Genomic DNA, 21640 nt, shown 5'->3' with positions numbered 1-21640 from the left:
CAATGTGTATCATTAACATTATTTTTTCAGTAATATAAAGGAATCTGGGGTGTATAAAATTAAGGAAACCATATAGAAAGCCGGAATATTTTACAAAATAAAATAAACTCAGTATTATATTTTATTGTTAATTTAATTTAAGGTATTATTTACTTATTCATTTATCAGTGGTAGATCTAAGAAATGTATTTTTTTTTCCTATCAGAAGTAGTTTTCTAGTTTCTGCTTTCCAGATAGTAAAATGGTCTTAATAAATCATGATCATCTTAATATTTAAGTTTCCTAAAATAAATAGGAAATTGCTAATACTTTTTTATGTCCTTCACTTCCCCCACAAAATGGTCTTAAAATAAGAAAGGATGGTCAGAAGTATTATGAACACTGCTCATTATAAATTCCCTTGTCTGAGTATGTGTATCTCTTCCTTCTACATAATTTTGTTTCTTTATCTTTTCTTTTACTACACTCTATGTCCATAAAGTTCTTGCTTTCATCCATATTTAAGATACAACTTCTTTTACTTTGCAACTTTGCATTCATCACATAATATTTTGATCATTATAATTTAAAAGCACTTCAGGGAAATATCTGATTATTTATCTTATTATATTTACAGAAGTTCCATGTGAGATGCCCTGTAAAACATTTTCCACTGTGACCCTAACATAAAGTAAACTCTCAATTTATCCTCACCAAGCCTCTTGTTAAAAAAAGAAATTTCCCAGCCAATGACTGTGAACCCCCAAAACTTTTTCCTTTTTTTTCTGAGAACTGTTTCTGCTCAATTATTTATGAAACAATCTAGGCCTTTGATGCTAAGGGTCTATAAAAATTGTCTTTCTTTCCTCAAAGTAGAACACCCCAACAAACATCTTATATAATAAAAGCCTAATATGCAAATCAACCAAACAACAGGTGGAAAGACCGGTTGCTATGATGAGCACTGACCACCAGGGGGCAGACACTCAATGTAGGAGCTGCCTCCAGCCCACAGGCCCCAGGTCGGCCAAGGCAGATGCCAGCAGGGGGCTCCTGATCACCCTGTGCTGGTTGCCCCACAGAGGGAGGCCAACAATGGTGGTGGTGAGGGGCGGGCTGGCTGGCCAGTGGGTCTGCGCCAACCCCCAATCACCCCGCTGGTCACCTCCCACAGAGGGAAGCAACTGGGGGCAGGGGATGGGGCTGGCAAGCAGGCGGTGCCAGGCTGGCCAAGGCTGGTCCCATCACCCCACTGGTACTCCACATATTGGCCCTGATCACCAGCCAGGCCTAGGGACCCTACCATGTACAAATTTTGTGTATTTGGCCTCTAGTTTAAATATATTGTAAGCATGAGATTCAGCTTCTTATTCACTAACCTCAGGGCAACTTGTCTGCAAATGAAGTTTTCTACCCACTAATAACAACTTAATAAGTCATCTAATTTGCTTTCAGTCTTTCAATTATTTAGATGTCAGTCTCCCATTAAAAACATTGGTTAATTAAAGCAAACTATAACTTATTCCAAGTTCATAATTTGAACAGCTATTTTCGGAAGGTATTTTATTAAAATAATATTGAACATAAATATATTTAGATAGTTAACACAAATGCAAATTCAATAGTTGTCCAAGTGATTATATAAAGCAATATTTATTAGTCTCTGGTGTTTTAGGATTTTGAAATATGTAAGAAAAAGAAAACTGGTGTTAAAAACCACACTAGATGTACATATGGGCCTAGCCAGTGGCCATGGACAACGGGGTTGGGGGGGGGGGGGGGTCGTATCTAGGGAGGGGTTTGGAATGGGAATGGGGGAATAAGGACAATTATGTGAGACCATAATCAATTAAAAAAACAAAACACACTAGACATGACACAAAAACAGATATTGATTTTGTTCCAGTACCGTTGGTACTGAGGAGACAGAAGGAAGTTAGGTATAGATAAGGGTGGGACCACGGGAAAGGAAGTAGAACCAGAACCTAACTAGTTGGAGTTACTAAGGCACTCCAACTAGAGGGGAAGGAAGGGTACAAGGCAGAAAGCCATATAAACCAATCCAAAGGATATTGCTAAAGCAGAACTCTTTGAAAAGACCAATTAGGAGCTAGCAAGACTACCCACCCTGTAAATAAACAGACTCTGATACATAAACAGAGAGCAGACTGATGGTTGCCAGAGAGGTGTTGGAGGGTGCACTAGGGGGAAAAAGTGAAGGGATTGGGAAGTATAGGTTGGTAGTTACAAATTAGTCATAGAGATAAAGTATAACGTAGGAAATATAGTCAATAATATTATAATAACTATGTTTGGTGACAGGTGGCTACTGGAAATATCAGGGGAACACTTTGTAAAGTATATGATTGAATAACCACATTGCTGTACACCAGAACTAATGCAAAACAATATTAAATGTAAAACATGAATATATATGTTAGGGTAACTAAAGGAGGAGTGCATGAGACCAAAAGTGGTAAGGGGATTATAAATTTACCAATAGCCTGGTACATGAAATTCATGCATTCAGGGCAGGGGTGAGGTGGTCCCCCAGTACAGAAGCCCTGTGATCTATCGCCCCAAGGAGGTAGGCCCCACCAACCCATCCGGAGCTCCTTGATGGATTGCCCCAAAGAGGTAGGCTGGAGCCGGGGTAGGCCTGCAGACCCCAGCACAGGCATACGGAGGCCCCCACCAGGCCGTGGTGGAGGCCTGCGAACCTCCGTGGGTCTGTGGACCCCCAGCCAGGGACACAGTGGAGAGGCCTGCCTCCTTCCCCCATCCCCACCACCATCCCAGACGCTGCAAGTCGCCGCCCACCCATACCTACTGCGCACACAGCCTGCTATTGGGTCATTATTGTGACAGCATCCTAACCAATTTGCATATTGCCCTATTATTAGTATAGATTAGATTGTATGCAAACCAGAGGGTTGCCCAAAATGACATCAGAAGCCAGAAACTGGGACATTATAGGTTTTAAAGGACTCTAGGCAGGGTTTTTCAGTAGGAATTCTATGATATTTTCTGGGTGGGTGGGATCCTGGGCAAGTCCAGAGGGGAAAGACACTGGTCTTAGCAAATGGAATGTGGTCTATGCGAAAGGGAAAGTCAGTTGCAAAATAATCTACAGGTCAGTTTCCCAGGGGAGAGGGTATGGAGTTTATTATTTGATCAGGCCTAACAATATTTTCTTAAGTAAATACAAACAATCACTACCTTAAAAATTTAGATTAATATACATATGTGCTATTATCTAAGGTTCATTTTTTTAATATAGTATTTTTAGGTACTGTAGGAAGTTTAGAAGATAGGAATAAGTGTGGATTTAATTATGTCTTTTCAGCCTACGGCCACTCTAAGGTAAATAGAGTTGAGGAAACAAGAAAATTCTTATTATTAAAAGTCTGTAAGACAGAACACATGCATTTTCAGTGCTTAAGAATCAAATTTACCGAAATTCCAGTCTTGCATAACTTTAAAATGATATACATATGCTTGCCAAAATGTATTCTAACATATAAAATGTATTCTAATCTCTTCTTTACTTGCAAATTTGTCTGCTAAGTGAAACTTCTTTATATCCTTAGGCAAATAAAGTTCATTTAAAAGTCTCATTGTGTTTGTCTAGTTAAAGAAACCTGGTAGTTTCTTACCATATTAAATGGAATATATAGTAATAATATTTATAATTTATTAAATGCCTACTGAATATTTGTAAGCCACTCCCATATGTTATTCTTTTACATATCACTTAATTTCATGTATACCCTACCAATGAGAAATACATCATTAACATTTCACTAATGGGAAAAGGAAAGGATATGAAGAGAAGTACCTTGCCTAGGCCACATAGTATAAGGCACTGAATTAAGACCAGAGCCCAGGGCTATTACAAGTCATTACTCCTACAATGTCCAATTGAAGATGTTTTGTCAGCTAACCTCTCAGAGGTCAAATCTTTTATGTAGGATATAAAATTTTATATTTAAGCAAATTCACACTCCTGGGCTTCCAGGCATCACCTCAGACTCTGCGCTGAGATTCTCTCAGTAGATCATGCCAGTTCTCTACTAGGGAATGTGAAAAGCCAAAATGGCAGGACATCTTGCATACTCTTGCCAGCCTATCATTGAATCCCCATGAATAACATACTAGACCTTGTTTACTATAAACATTTATTTATTGAAAACTTGGACTAATTTCAGGAAGAAATGATGATGGAGAAAAAAGGCAAATTTTCAATACTTTATAGGTATCCCGGGAAAATGGGTACTTAAATGCTTGGCATTCATGTTGCTTGTTTGTTTTAACATGGTTTCTCCATCAATCAAGTTTAAGAAACAAATCCTAGACCTTCATTTGTTACTATTCAACTGTCTAGTTCAGGGATGATAGTGAAAACTTTTCTTTCCATATCTAGGGTTATGAGGAAAATGTGAAATTGCCCTATGACAAGTTCAAATAAAAGAAAGATGGGAACTTACCAAAATGAGATGGGTTCTGAGACCAATTTCTGGGGAACTGGGAATATTGCACTTCAGTAATGGAGAGTAGATTTGCTTTTTTGAAGGTTTTTCAGCAGCATTGGTGCCCAGAACTCAAGCGTTACCTGAGAAGCCTTTGAATAATATAAACAATTTTAATTACAATTTGTTTAGACATTAACAATAAAAGATGTATAGCTTTATGATTATGTGTTGAAATGTATTTATAAACGTAGAACAAATAATCAAGTCAATGACATTCAAATTTGTAACATTATTTTAATGTGATAAAATATTCTGTCCTACTGACTTGTTTCAGCATGTTTAAGCCACTCTGTGTCATATGTGATTAAATTCTCTCAACCTTTCTCTTTATTTGAATTACTGTGAACACTGTTATGCATCAGGGTCCATCAACTAGGAAGAATCCTCTTTATGAGACTACCTCGGACCTTTCCCATCATTCTGCACCAATTCATATTGTGTGACTATCATGTTCTAAAAAACAATGTAAATTCAGACCCTGAAGTAGCATGATTGCATATAATTATGTTTTTTCTTGATGATCCATAATGTGCTTATATATATTTAGAATATAATAAAATGAAATCATTCTCATAGAAAACATATGAAAGCCCAGTTTGAAAAATACATAAAGAATTCACACAATAATAATAGGGATTCAGATTCTTAATTGTTTTTATTGGACTATAGACAACAACATACATTTTGTGTAAATCTGATAATGCAACCAGGGTTCTGTTCATTTTCTGGTGAACAAAGTATTTTCAGACATCAAATATTACTGAACCTTTCCTATACACATATGAGACATAAATCATGTCTCATATGTGTATTCCCCAAAGCATTTGATGTTAATGCTATCATAATGCTTTCTACACTTTATTACTATTCTTTCCTGGCTTAGTGAAATCCCTAATACCAAAATGTATATTCTTCAAGAGTAGACACAATTAATATGAAAAAGCACCTAGTTTAATATTGAATATACACTGGCACTAATTAAATATTTAGGAAATAATTAATAGGCTATTTGAAATATTATACACGAAAATCCTACTTGTAAAAGGGGTTACCATAAATTTTCTCTGATTTTGAAATAAATATAATATTTCAATTTGTTTGCATTATCATCTTTGCTCTGTAGGTGGTAAACTCCAGATATAATAAAGCATCATTACCTATTCCATTTCTTAGTAGGTTTAACAAAATTGACTTCACATATAATGGTAGAAGGCTACTACTGTCATATGTTCCATTTTGAGAGTTCTAAGTGCTCCTAATTTTTCGCCATTAGCAGTGTACTGAGAAAGGCACAATCATGTACTGAGCACAACTGTTATCGATAAATCTGTAGCAACAGGCACATATGGGACTCTCCCAAGTGTCTTTCTTTTTAATGTCAATATATTTTCTACACCCACAGGCATTCATTCCTTTTGGATTATTCCCTTTAAGATCTATGAAGCATAAAGTTTTACCTAATTTTTCCTTAAATATTAATCTGATAAAACATACAAAGCATCTCATTCTTAATAGACTCTATAAGGCCTTTGAATCTTTAGATAAACTACCTTATGTTTTTTTTTAAAATCAATCTTTATTGTTCATATTATTACAAAAGTTCCTCATTTTTTCCCACCAGGTTCCCACCCCACCCTCTGCCCTTTCCCCACCCCCCATTGTCCTCATCCATAGGTGCACAGTTTATGTTCAGTCTCTTCCAGCTTCCACACCCCCCCCCCCTCGAGAATTGTCAGTCCACTCCTCTCCCGTATCTCTGATTCTATTATAATCAACAGTTAATATCGTTCATCAGTTTTTTTAATCCCCCTTTTTTTATTAATAAACTTTTACATTTTTAGGAATAAATTTTAAAATCTAATAATTTTAAACCTTTTTTTTTCTGCCCTGGGAACTGAGAAGCAAACTTGTTTACATGTAAACTTGCCCTTAGGCTATCAAAAGGCATAGCCATTCGAATGTAAATGAACATATTGTTTAAAAATAGCTGCTGGCTGGAATTGGATTACCTCTTTCTGGGTGGGAAGGGGGAGGACATGCCCTTCCTAAACTACCTTTTGTTAAATAACTATTAAAAATGTTTCTGGGCTTTCCAGAGTTCTATAATAGTATATTATCCCATTACATTTTAATATTATTTAAAGGGGGGATTGGACAGGGAAGAGATGCTATAAGTTTATATGGATTGCTTAATAAAGACTTGCAGTTATCTTTACATGGTGAAAAAATTTCTTGTGATGAAACACAGATTTAGATTAGATTTTCTTTTTTTGGCACATTAACATGCACTCCACATAGAGATTAAAAGTAATTTAAAGCACTTCTGGTAGGTTTCTGTATTCATCCAAAAGAAGAAACATTTACACCTCGCTTTCTGTGTTTAAGAAAAATAATCTCACAAAGATAGTTGGCACCACCTAAGTTAGCAACTTATTAAAATTCAAAAGAAAATGAGCAATTCTATTTTTAAGAAAAATGAGGGGGGGAAAAGTGAAATGAATGTTTACTATTCTGCAGTGTTCAAAACTTAGTTTCCAGAGAATTAAAAATTAGAAATTCTGATGTTAAATGTTGGTTAATTATTATTATTCAGTTATATTTAGTTGCATCTAATTTGTACAGTGACATCTTAATAATGTATTTGATGTATTTGAAAAAAATACTTTTTTATTAATTAAGCTCTTGTGTACTTTTTATGGTATTTTTTCAGCAATTCATACTGACACAAAACATGAGTCATATATTATCTGTATGCATAAACATTTTTGATAACTCAAAAATGATGTACCTGAAATAAATAAAAACCATATATGATTAATCATTAATATATGCATGTTAATTGTCTAGTTCTGCTGAATACAACAGAAATCTATTGCCTTACAATTCTAGAGTCTATCAGTCCAAAATCAAGGTGTTGGTAAGGTGAATTTATTCTGAGAACTCTGAGAGACAATACTCTGTTTTATGCCTGTCTCCTAGCTTCTGGTAATAGGTGGCAATGCTTAGCAGTCCTTGAGTTGCATAGGCAGCTTCTGGTGAAAACTGGCAGTCCTTGCCATTCCTTGGTTTATGGATGCATCACTCCAATCTCTGCCTCAGTCTTCACTTGACATTTGCTCCATATATAATTATTTCTATATTCAAATTTCCCTCTTATAATAAGTCCAAGTTAGAGTGGATTAGGGCCCACTTTAATAATTTCATCTTAACTTGAATACATTTTCAAAGACTTTACTTCCAAATAAGATCATCTTCACAGATACCAAGCGTTAGGTTACAACATGTTTTCTTGGGGGAAGAATACTTTAAAACTACAACAATATACTAAAGATGATGTGTTCAATGCTGCTTAGTCTCAGTTTTCCAACCTAGTTTCCTATCTCTAAGAAAAGAGAATTTCCTGTCTAAGTTATGATTTTAGTGTGAATTTTTATTGGGTTCTAGATATATAGAAAAAAGTCTATTTTGGGATATGATGCATACTATTATACATGGTAAATATAGAAGAAGAAAAAAAAACACCGAGGCATTTTAGTCACTATAACAGTTTCTAATTTTTATATCTTTCCCATTTCTTTTACTTTTTCAAATGATTTTTAAAAGAGACTTTAGATTTACCTATATTTTTTATCTATAGAATTTTTACACACACACACACACACACACACACACACACACACACACACACACACACACACACATATATATATATATATATATATATATATATATATATATATATAATGTTTGGTGAAATCACTTATTTTTCTTAGTAATTGCTGATTTAGATTAACTGTAGTGTCATTAATTTGATTACATAATTATGCACCTTTAAGATGAATATTTAAATCATTTGATCGATAGTGCTCTGATATGTACCTGAAAGTAATGAGAACTCAGTTAACTTAGGCTCTTTAGGCAGACTGATGAATTCTCTGGTTTCATCTATTTCAAAATTATCTAGATTCTTCTATTTCAGTTGTTTATTTAATTATGTCTTATACTTGTATGCTAATTATTCTTCAATAAGGTTGTTTACAAAAAAATAAAATATACTACAATAACTCTGTTAAAAAGAAACAAAGAGAAGGGAGAACTAGAGGTGAAGAAAGTTCTTTAAAAACACAAAGCAAAACAAACACAACCAAAAAAAATCACTAACAATATCAAATGTCTATAATGACACGTGGCACTTAGGACAGTCAGACATTCATAATTTTAATGGTACAACTATGCATAACTATTTGACTTTTTTTTTCCAAAATTTTTCCTTCTCCTAGTATATAACCCAAGATTTAAATTCTCAGCCATTTTCCCAACAGAAGTTAAGTATATTTTGCTAAAAAAAAAAGTTACAAAATACTATTTATAGCAGCCTTATTCACAATTGTCAAAATACTGAACTCATCTCAATAACTATCAACAAAAAAAGTAAAGAAATTGTATATTTATATAATAGATTACTACTCAATAATTTAAAAAAAGGAACTACAGATAAACACAAAAATATAATGAATCTCAAAAACAAAAGTAAAAGAAGCCAGAACATTTTATGAATTCAATACAAGCAAACTCATCCACATGTTGTTTGGGAATTGGGCAGGGACTTGAATGACAAGGGATAATAATAACTTTTTTAGGATGATGGATTTATTCTTTAACCTGTTCATTGTGTAGGGTAGAAGAATTTTTGCAGTTTTCAAAATCAATGAATCACCACTTAAGATAACTATATTTTATTGTACGAAAATTATATCTCAATGGAATAACCATGCATATTATATAAAGTTAACTATGTAATTTTCACTATATATGTAATTATATATTAATTTCTCTTAATTTTTATTTTGAGGAGAAATTTCCTGTTGTGCAAGGCATATAAATACATCATTTTTGTGCACTTTTTCCCTTTCTTATGTTCATCTATATTATGAAATTGAAAATGTTTAAAATTACCTATTTCAAAGACCCTACCACTAATCATTTTTCATTATAGAAGTACTGTATTTTCCAGCGTATAAGACGACTTTTGAAACGAAAGTCAACCGAAAATCAGGGGTTGTCTTATACGCCGAGTATGTCTCAAAAAACGTCTCGATATGCCACTAAACGAATTTTCCAACTCGATCCCGCACCAATCACTGCAAGGCTTCTCGGACCGCCTCTCTAACTCAGCCAATCCAAGCTGGCTTTTTATGCATGCAAATTATACATGTTCTGTACCCGAAGCTACACTGTGTTCTAGTAAAAAGCCTGCTCAGATTGGCCAGAGTCAGAGAGGCGGTCTATTATAACCTTTGAACCTTTGCTTATTGTGAATGGCTCACCGTGGTACATACAGTTGCAGCACAGGAACATTCTCTGTAGCCAAAGCTGCTGTATCAGGACACATACAGTGAGTTAAAAGGTACCGTAATAGAACATTCTGTGTGTAGCTGAAGCTACAGTACTGTATAACCCCGGCCTAAAAGATTAGTGGGTGTACAACAAATGGCTGGTAGAAAAGAACCCATCATGGCTCCAGCAAAAAGAAGGAAATTTGAAGCCAGTTTCAAACTGAAAGTTGTAAACTTTGCCAAGGAACACAATAACTGTACTGCAGCAAGACAATATGGAGTAACAGAAAAGATGGTCCGAGACTGGAAAGCAAATGAAGATGCATTAAAGAGTATGCTAAGGAGTAAGTGTGCATTAAGAAGAGGCACCCCTTATTGGCCAGAACTCGAAAAGCATGTAGGAGACATGGTTCTTGAGCATCGTCAAAATGGTTATGTAGTGACACAAAACAAAATACGTATGTTTGCACTTCAGTGGGCCAAATCTAACCCAGATAACAGCAAAGGATTTAAGGCCACTGTATCCTGGAGTACTAGGTTCTTGGAAAAGCACAATCTGGTACTGAGGCAAAAGACCAAAATTGCACAAAAATTACCTGCAGATCTTGATGGCAAGTAAGTCTTTTCCATCAATATGTAATACAACAGCGCAAGAAACATGGCTATGCATTAAGTCAGATCGGAAATATGGATGAAACTCCTATGAATTTCGATATGGTTGGAAATAAAAATGTTAAGCCAAAAGGTGCAAAAACAGTGCTAATTAAAACAACAGGACATGAGAAGTCCAGTTTTACAGTGGTACTAGCATGTACAGCTGAAGGTGCCAAATTAAGACCAATAATTATTTTTAAAAGAAAAACAAAGCCAAAAATCAAGTTTCCTGTTGGAGTTTTTGTACATGTGAATGAAAAAGGATGGATGGATGAAGAAGGGGTAAAGCTATGGCTTGATAATGTATGGAGTAGGCGCCCAGGTGGACTTCGTCAAGAACATAGCCTACTGGTGAGGGATATGTTCAGGGCTCATTTAACTACCAGCACAAAGAACAGGCTGGCAAGAATAAACACAGATGCGGCAGTTATTCCTGGAGGATTGACATCATTGGTACAGCCACTGGATGTGTGCCTAAACAAGCCATTTAAAGATTGCATTAGAGAACAGTGGAATGAGTGGATGGTTAGTGGCAAAAAGTTATTCACAAAAGGAGGAAACATGTGTGTGCCACAATTGGATGTTTTGTGTAACTTTGTCATAAAAGCCTGGAATTATCTTTCTGAAGAAATAGTAATCAGGTCTTTCAAGAAGTGTGGCATATCAAATTCTTTGGACGGCATGGAGGATGACTTCTTGTGGCAAGATGAAGGGGAAGCCGAAGCTGAAGGCACACCATCTGATTCAGAATTTGATCCATATGATGACTGTCTTACAAATGTACCACAAGAGGTCATTGATGAACTTATGATGTCAGAAGAAGAACATGATGAGGATTTTGAAGGATTTTAAGCTCACAATGCTCCTCTGCCTAGAAAAACCTCTTATCATCCCAGTCAGTCACAAACAAGCGTTTTCTGCAAGTTCTTCATGTAATTTTCTTTCCAGATGATGCCATCATTGTTAATGTTCTCTTTTGGATTTCTTGTTTCTCGGTCAAGTTCATGGCATTGCCATTTGTGAAGAGACCTCCATTTATCGGATCAATGTACAGTATATTATGGTATGTTTGAAAAATGTCATTCATTAAAAATTTAATTAAAAAAAGAACTGGTGTTGCCTCAGAAGTGGGGGGTAGTCTTATACAGTGAAAATAGGCCTAAACCTATGTTTTAACTGTAAAATTAGGGGGGGTCGTCTTATACGCCGGAAAATAATGTATACAATTATTATCCTATGCTATACTAGATCTTGCAAACCTCTGTGAAGCTAAGATCCCTTTTCTAGATATGCCACACAGTATTTCTTCCCTCTAGGCCTGCTGAGTCTTTCAGGTTTTTATTAGGAAATCAGGCATATATCTTTTCTGGACACAGATTAACAAATAAATTTACCCCGTCACCTCCCTAGGACATGGGTGACCAAGTTGACTTCATGTTTTTTCTCTGTGTGAGTCATCCACTCTCCCAAACACGAGTTTCTCTCTCTCTCTCTCTCTCTCTCTCTCTCTCTCTCTCTCTCTCTCTCTCTCACACACACACACACACACACACACACACACACACACACACACACACACACACACACTCTCTCTCTCTCTCTCTCTCTCTCACACACACACACACACACACACACACATACTTATCTATGTTTTCCTTTACTTCCCTGATGACAATCTTAGTCCATTTGGGCTGCTGTAACAAAATACTGTACCATAGACTGGGTGGCTTATAAGCAATGGGAATTTTTTTCTCCATGTTCTGGAGGATGAACAGTCCAAGATCAAGTCACTGACAAATCTGGTGTCTGGTGAGGGCACACTTTCTGGCTCAGAGACTTCAGTCTTCTCATTGTGTCCAAATGGTTGAAGAAGCAAGGTAGGTCTCTGGAGACCTTTATTAGAGCACTAATCCCAAACACGAAGGTTCACCTCCCAAAGCCTCCCCTCTAAGTATCATCACATTAGGGATTAGGTTTCAACATAGGAATTTTGATGGAACACAGTCAGTCAGTCTATAAGTTTATAGGAACAGCTTTTTTTTTTTTTTCCATCTACATAGATATAATAATTTCTACTGCCATGACAGGGATTTGGAAATTACCTCTTATTCATTATATTTTTCCTAAGATTTTACTATCGATATCTCTATGACCCCTTTCCATAATCAAAGAATTACAGATTGTATCTAAAAATGTTAGCAAGTGATTCTCCTATATCTTTGATTTAACTGTCATATCCCTCCATGAAATACTGAGCACCGACTGATCAAAAAAAGGTTAACATTTCATTTCTCTCCCTAAATTATATATTACTGTTTTCCAAAACCACTTGTGAATGCATTACTTACCAAATCTCCATATGAATTTTTCAATATGTTATTGATAGAGTTATTTTTATGGTTTATTTATTTCAAATTACTAGGTCCAAAACTCCTTTTATTTAACCTCGTAGAAAATCAGTACCCAATTATGATTGACATTTATCCATTTCTTATCATCCTTATAGGCAATGCTTATCTCTTACTGTGTCCCACAATCATCATTTGTAATCTGCCCAATTTATAGTCAAAACTTTGTGGTTCTTTAAACATGCCATAAATTTCATCTCCTCTGGAACATTACACATTCAGTTCCTTCTATATAGAATGCTCATTTCTTTTCTCAGTAATTAACTCCTACACATTCTTTGACTTTCTTCTTAGATGCCACTTTCACTATGAAATTTTCAAAGACATTTATGAGATGCTCAATGAGAGATTATATGTCCTTTCTCTGGATTGCCTTGCCCTCTTAAACTAAAGAGAATAATAGATCTTATTACATTTTAATGGCATATTATCTATCTCTCCCACTAGGAATTTGAGGGTAGAAACTATCTCATTTATTGTAGCATTCCCAATATTTAAAAGTGACCTTCATAATTAGTGTTTAACAGTATTAGTTGAAGCAACTAATAAATAAGAAAAGTACAATTAAAAAATTCAGAGAGCTCAGCCTAAGTGGCTGACTGGTTGAGTGTCAACCTATGAATCAGGAAGTCATGGTTAGATTCCTGGTCAGGGCACATGGCCAGGTTACAGGCTTGATCCCCAGTGTGGGGTGTGCAGGAGGAGGATGATGAATGATTATCCCTCATCATTGATGTTTCTCTCTCTCCCTTTCCCTTCCTTTCTGACAGGAATAAAAATATATATTGTTTTAAATTTAGATAAAAGTTAGAATTCAAGATTATTTCAATAAGTTTAACACCAAATATTAAGATAAAACATGAGAGTATAACTTTTCTGATTATATTGCAACACAAATTAAGTATTTGCTTGATGTATACTTTTAAATTTAATCATGTAGGTATAGTGTAGATGTTTTTTGTTGTTGTTGTTAATTTAACATGCACAATTCCATGTTTCAAGTTCTAGATTATTCTCTACTAACAACTGATTCTTATAAAAGCAATATCTGTTATATGGAGAGATGAGATGGACTACCAAGTTGATTTGTAGAGTGCACACTATATCTGATTATCCATATATCTGATTATCCAGATATAGTTTGCACTCTTCTATGCACACTTAAAAAGTATATAATCTCAGAATTTCTTACATTGCATAAATTATCCATAAAAAATAAAGTGTCCTTATCATTTTCTTATACAGATTCAAGTGATTAAATTATTTTAATGTCAGCTAAATTACTATCAAATGTAAAACAGAATTTGACATAGTTGTTGGATTATTTTAAAAAGGCAACAAAGAAATTTCAGCACAAATTTAGCCAAAATACAATAAAAGCATGTGGTGTTTTTTTTCGTTTGTTTGTTTTGTTTTGTTTTTTAACTTCCATGACTAAATTTTGCATTTTGTGACCTAAGGCAAACCTTTCATTTTTCATATTCACCATAAGGTTGATGGGTGAACAGATGATTTGAGTACGCCATTGGATGTCCTTTCAGCTGTCTGCAATTCTTTTAATCACCATCCTATATAATAAAAACCAATATGCAAATAAACCAAATCATGGAACAACTGAACAATTGGTCGCTATGACCTGTGCTGACAACCAGGGAATGCATGCAGAACATGGTGGGTGTTGGCTGTGGCGAGATAGTGGAGCAGTGAGTGGGGGTTCCGGACCAAGGCAGGGTGCTGGTCAACTGTCATCAGGGCAAGCCTCTGGTGGTTACTGAAAATTCTTTGTTCCTGCATGCTGCAATCCCGCCTGGTGCTTGCACCCTCTGATGGTTCCAGCCCCACTCACTTGGCACCATCAGCATGTGGGAGCAGAGGCAGTGGGAGGGCTGCTAGCAGATAGTGGTTGGAGGGACTAAGTAGGTTGTGGAGGATGGTCCAAGACCTGCCCCTGTGCCCACTGCAGCCTCCTGGCTCACAATTCCTTTCAAGGTGCACAAATTCATGCACTGGGCCCCTGGTTTGATAATAAAGTGATATGAATATACATGTTTCATGAAAATGGAAATGTCAGAGCTTTGTACATCCAAGTCAAACAATGTCGTATTCTACATTGTTAGAACTTCAATTTAGGAAGTTCTATTGCAAATGCTTACATTGAGAATACTTGTAAATATATAATTTTGCCTCTAATCATGTATAGAGCAAAGCGTTTCAAGATAACTCAAATGTCATACAGATGCATGCCAGCAATTTATTTAAATAGTTTTAAATGTCTGCAAAGAAAGTTGACATTGAATGACTTAATTATCTTAATTATTGATTTACAATTTTTAAAATATCACAGCAATCAGCAATAAGAAGCTGAGACTACCTATTACTCTTAATCATTCACCAGTTATTAAGATGTTGATTGGGCAAAATAGATCATCAACAGAACTAAGTTTAACTTTTGTTATACTCAGAATTAATATCTAATAATTCCCTCTGTCATTAGTCATTTATTATTAATACCAAGGCCAATCCTCACTTTCAGAATTAAAATTGCTGATATATAAACTTACAAAGCCATTTGCAGGGACAATACTCTCAATATAGAACACACAAAAATTACTTTTATGTATTATATAACTAGAGACCTTAGTCTCTATATCACAAACATCCATCCTTTTTTTCAGTGTACTGCATATATGTTTCTTACATATCAGTTTTTTGTCTGTATTAAATCTATAATACTTATGGCAAGCATATTGGTAAATATAGCATTTGGTCATTTTTTAATATAACATATATTCACACACACACACACACACACACATATATATATGTGTGTATATATATATATACATATATATATATATGTATGTATATATATAATACTGTGTTTCCCTGAAAATAAGACATCCTCTGAAAATAAAACCTACTAACAGATTTCCTTCTGAGTGAAATATAAGGCATCCCCCAAAAAATAAGCCCCCCCCCAGGCTAAACATGAGAGATTTGGTCCACTAATTCTGAAAGAAATGGAGTCACAAGAAATTCATCAGGAAATTCAGGAATTGGATTGTTATGATGATGTTCCAGAAGATGATGACATGATTGTCATTGAATAAATGAGTAAATTATTGATACTGTAGGATTCACAGTTTGTCTGGTTTGTGTTGACAACTAGCATATTACCGTACCATATATAGGTAATAAATTTCCTTTATTTTCATTTAACAATAAATGTGTACTGTATTCTTCTTCATGGAAAAATAAGACATCCCCTTAAAATAAGACCTAGCACATCTTTGGGAGCAAAAAATTAATATAAGATACTGTCTTATTTTCGGGGAAATAGGATTTATACATATATACATATACATATACATATACATATACATACACACACACACGTACACACACATATATATGGCAAATATGCTAAGTGTCCATTCACAGATCTGACCGGTTGCTATGATGAGCACTGACCACCAGGGGCCAATGCTCAATGAAGGAGCTGCCAAGCTGCAGTGACTTGGCAGTGGTAGTTCTGGGGTGATGTACCCTAAAACCAAAGAGGAGGAAGCCTGATTCCTCATGGGGCTACCTAATTCCACCTTCAGCCATGGGTTATGCTGTTGCTGGGGCACTGTGGCCGAATCTGGATTACTGCATACTTGCACTTCTGTCCCACACCCTGTACGACAGCAACTTTGCAGAGCGCCCTCTTGCACTCTGGGACCCTTGGGGGATGTCAGAGAGCCAGTTTTGGCCCAACCCCCTCGGGCCAGGCCGAGGGACCCACTCACTCCACAGAAGCAGGAGAGGTTACCACACAAGGTTAGCTCCAGGACATATCTGGCCCATCTTGTCCAGTCCTGCCTGGCTAGCCTCCTTCTAATTAATTTCCTTTCAATGTGGATGAATCTGTGCACTGGGTCACTAGTGTGTAGATAATATTCCAAATATATTTGAGCAGCAATCACAAACTTTCCAAAAGAAGGTTAAAGAATTACAGACTGAGTAACTGGGCCCAAACATATCTGAATTCTATATCGGTACTGTCACTTTATAATATATGACCTTAAACAAATTACTTGACACCTATACACTACTTTGTCCTCATCAGTACACACATAATAATATCCATTTTTCTGTTATTGAGAAAATTTAAAATAATTATTAATGAAAAGTGCAGGTCAGAAAGTTAATAAATAAATAAGCTACATTTGTCTTTATTTTAGGAAAAAGGAGGAGAAGAACAGGAAAAAGGAGGAGATTACTGAGGTTTAAAGTTAAGAGTCCTCTATTAATAGACTATGTGGAAAATAATATTGTCTTTTAAGTGTTGAATTATAAAACCAATATATGTCTTGTTGACAAAGGGATAGCAAAATTACTAGAAACAAAATTTAGTCTGTATAAAATTTAATGCGCTATCTTAGTCAAAGGGAGAATGAGAAGGCAAAGATGGGATTCAATACTTAAGTTTTAGAAGCAAACATCAGCCATGTCCATTTAAGCTGTCTCCAAGAATAGAAGGAAGTTTCACATATAGGCTAAATCTTCCTAGCCAATGCCTTTTGGATCTATTAACAAATAATTTCAGAAGTCTAGGTAGATGTGTGTCATATGTACTTAGACATTCGGTCCATCTCTAAGTTCATGCTCATTCAAATTTTACTTCATGTTGTAATTCAGCTTCTCATTTAAGTATTTCAAAGAATGAATAAACATTATTTATATAGCTTTTAAGAAATCTTATTATTTTATGACAGCTTAAAGTTGTTTTTACTGTCATTAATTTACTATTGGCAGAAAAATATTTGAATTGTAGGAGATAGTAAATTTGCCTATCTTGAGAGTTACCTCAATCCTATAAAATATTATGTTGAAATATTATGTTTATATATAATATATAAAATATATGTATATATCAATTTATATAAAGATGTACATATAGATATGCCAACACAATCTTCTCTGTGGACTTAGGTTGTACTTTCTTATTCTTATTTGGGATCTTAGTTTTTGTAGCACTGACCTTCACAGGGGTATTATAAAAATGTTCCTGGAAATCAAGGGTGCCTTCCTGCCTCACCAACATCCCCATTCACATATTGGACCAGAAAATTTGAACACCCTTCATTATCTGATTGTTAAAAGATAAATAATTGATCCAAAGAACTAAATTAGTATTTCCCTTCACCAGGCCCAAAAATAGATACATTTATTGCTTGATTTTTCTCCTTGGTTAATTTGCAGTGTTCATCTTGATGTAGTCAAGAGCTCTCACTGCTCATATAGTCAACAGTGCACATTTCTCTAAAACAGAGAGACTTTATTTCAACATAACCTATGAAGCAGTCTTGCAAGCATTGAGTTTTCTGCCTTTGTTATCTGGAAACATTGTGTGTGTGTGTGTGTGTGTGTGTGTGTGTGTGTGTGTGTGTGTGTGTGTCTGAGAGAGAGAGAGAGAGAGAGAGAAAGAGAAACCAAGCAAATTCTTTGTTTTCTGGGAAATGTGAAGGTGAGCTTGTATTAGTGAGCAGGTTAAGAATGATGAACTAAAAAGTTTGATATTTATCATGGAATCAGAGATAAGTCCGAGAAGCGCTTTAAGCATTACAGTCTTGATTAGATTAATATCTTATCATGTTACCTCATATTAACAAGGACAATTGATTGGGAAGGAGAATTGGGAAGGATTAATTAAAAGGTTTTAGAGTAACACTTAGGTAGTAAAAATAACAATAAGAAGTACATAACATTGGGAGCTATTTATTTTTCCACTTCAGATTTGATTCAGTTTCTTACAATAATGAGAAGGAGCAATACCCATTGTACACACTGAACACTATTCATGAAGCAGCTTCCTATGTCCCAATTTTTCTAACTCTGGGAATTGCAGCCATTTTATACTTCCTTACATTACCTCTATGATGTAGCAAATATTATAGTTTTATTCTTTATTTAGAGCATACATATTCAGCAATTTCTTTGTACAGCAACTCAAATTTCAGTTTGCAGTTTTTAATTTTAGGTAGGTAAGAATAACTTCTTGATCATGAGTTATGACTGGATTACTCCATCATCTTTATTGTAAATAACTGCAGCTAGTAGTGGTTCTTTCTGATTCATACACACCCAGGCCAATAACATTTAATCCTTACTCAGCTATAGCCCATTTATGCAATTCCTAGCTAATACTTCCTACTTTTTACTCTCCCTCCCACCTCTATTTTTTTTTCTATTTATTTTTCTCTCTAATCAAACTCTTCTCAGCTGAACTGCTTCCTATATCCATGACTCTATTGAGTAGTGTGTGTGTGTGTGTGTGTGTGTGTGTGTGTGTGTGTGTGTGAGAGAGAGGGGGGGGGTGGTGGGCGGGGAGAAAGAGAGAACATACCCTAAATGGACCAGTATAGGAAGATGCAATCCAGAAGATTAAAATATCTTTATAATAATATTAAGGGATTATTTTATTTTTAACTCATTTTTATTATCTCATGAGTGTATGATAGAGTGTTCCATAGACTACATGGCATATTTACAACTACCACGGTCATATTTTCTCTATGCATTTCAAACAAAAGAATCATATTACATCAGATGGATTATAGAGTGTAACATGAACATTCAGCTTCCTTCTATGAAGCTAAACACTTTAGGGAATTTCAAAACTGTGTAGAGCAATGTGTGTTTCTTACATTTGTGAAAATACTATTCTGCATCAAATATTTCTGAAAACATATAGTGGATTTTTGCAATATTTTCTACTATTCTTAGTTTTAATTTCTAATAGAGTAAATATGAATAAATATAACAAGATAACCATACTTCTTCCAGTTTCCTCAAGAATTTTAATAGTATAAAAGGGCCCTATATGCTAAAAGTTTTAGAACAATGTTGAATGACTCAGAACTCTAAGAAGAATTTAACATCCTTGTTATAGACACTGGTATCTTCCAACTATATAACCATCAAAAAATATAACAGAGACCAAACTTTTCCCAATCAACTGCTATTGTATTAACCATGCAACATCTCTTCTCTACAGGATATCAATGCTGATCCTATTAGGAGGCATCATAGGAATGGTTAGAAAGAAAAATGAGCCGGTGTGTAATTCTCATCATTTTCAGAGTACCATCTAGCTATACTTTAACTGAGAAATCTTTAAATGTTTCTTTATATCATCAGCTAAAGGCAATTAGGAAGTTCATGCTGAGTTGGGGCAACCCCAATTTTGAAGATAGATATGGTTAAGAATAAGGAACAAGCATAATTTCAAGATAAAGATATCAAGATAATATAAAAGCAATAAATAAAAAATGAATACGATTTTCATGAAAAAAATCCCAATGAAGTAGATTTAAAGTATCTCCATAATAATACATGAGTCCTTTTCTTTATACTTTAACTCCTATAATTATTTTTGATGGTTTCAAAACCCACAAAAACTATACATGTAATACCTTGGTCTATCAGGTCCTTGACCTTCCTAGCTTTATATGTCATGTATTTCACTTCAAGCAAGCATTCTCGTTTAGGCTCATGTTATTACCTTTCCCACACTACTTCCAAACCACAATTTCAACTATCCTATCCTAATGAGAGATTGAATTTTATATTAGGCGACTCATTACAACAGTAGCTGGAGTGATTATCCTAAGTCCACTTTCTATTTTCAACACCCTCTAAGACATGTTGACATAACATCTACTTATTATGTGTTCAGCCTATCACCCTTGTTTCTGTAGCAAATCATTTTAAAAATGCTATATCATCTGTTCATACTCAGGGTCCCTGAACCTTTTCCTGGGTCATTACTTCACTGAGTATCATGTGTTCTCAACATCTGCCTCTGTCCTTAACAAAGGTGGCCTTTTCTTTGCCTCTTTCCCTACATGGAGAAACTCCTGATTCCTTAGGAAACTGGAAGTCATATATTCTCACCTTCAATCCCTCCACATCCACTTCACTTATATTCCTCACAAATCCTGGCAAGTTCTTTTGCAAGGCTATGTCTGTCATCATCTCACTATTTTATGAATCTTTTTCTTTTTAAATGGTCTTATTTTAGAATGGGTTACTTTCAATGACTACCTACATTCTTCATTTCTTGCATCTATTTTTGCCCTTATGTTTCAGTGCTATCGTTAATCTTGATGAGTATCCACGCATTCCTATTCTCTCAGCTTGTGTCCATTGGCTTAGCACTGATGGGAACAATCTTGTTTGTCTTTCCTCTGTTTCTATCACTGTTTCCTCTTCTTTTTTTCTGCCTTTCAAAATAAGTAAGTTGCCCTCTCTATACACAGTTGCCTTTCTATGCATACCTACGTCTATATCACCTATATTTATATTCATATCTATCACCAATGTTTTTACTTCAATATCAACAGTCTGAATTATTCATCTCAGTTACTGACCTCAACAACAGCTGGTTGAAGTTTTTTGTTTCATCTTAGTATGTTTTTCACCTCCCTGTTCAACGGTTACCTTTGGGATCTCATTGGACCATTTTATCTTCTACTTCAGAGAGTAAAGAGAGTTATGTGACAGTAAGTAATTGGACTTTGCTTTACTCTATTTTCAAGCTTTCCCCTTAAACTTTCTTTTTTTTTCTATTTTTATTTTTTCCCCAAAATATGAGGAGGCCTTTCTTATTTACCGTAGTGATTTAATACACATATACTTATTATATATGTTTATTATACATAATATATAGACAAAATCACTAGGT

General features: G+C 35.0%; 1 long non-coding RNA gene across 1 annotated transcript in view; it reads right to left on the bottom strand.

The window, feature by feature from the left end:
• The window catches only part of LOC118705955, a 190861-nt gene that overhangs the window by 11497 nt on the left and 157724 nt on the right, over positions 1-21640 (bottom strand). Inside the window, exon 2 of the long non-coding RNA XR_004983866.2 lies at positions 4463-4600. This is a non-coding gene — a long non-coding RNA (uncharacterized LOC118705955). The remainder of the gene's footprint in view (positions 1-4462; positions 4601-21640) is intronic.

The sequence above is a fragment of the Pipistrellus kuhlii genome, unplaced genomic scaffold (genome assembly GCF_014108245.1).
Source record: "Pipistrellus kuhlii isolate mPipKuh1 unplaced genomic scaffold, mPipKuh1.p scaffold_m20_p_5, whole genome shotgun sequence".
Classification (NCBI taxonomy): Eukaryota; Metazoa; Chordata; class Mammalia; order Chiroptera; family Vespertilionidae; genus Pipistrellus; species Pipistrellus kuhlii.
Note: the sequence above shows the minus strand (reverse complement) of the source record. Positions and strands in the feature narration are given on the sequence as shown.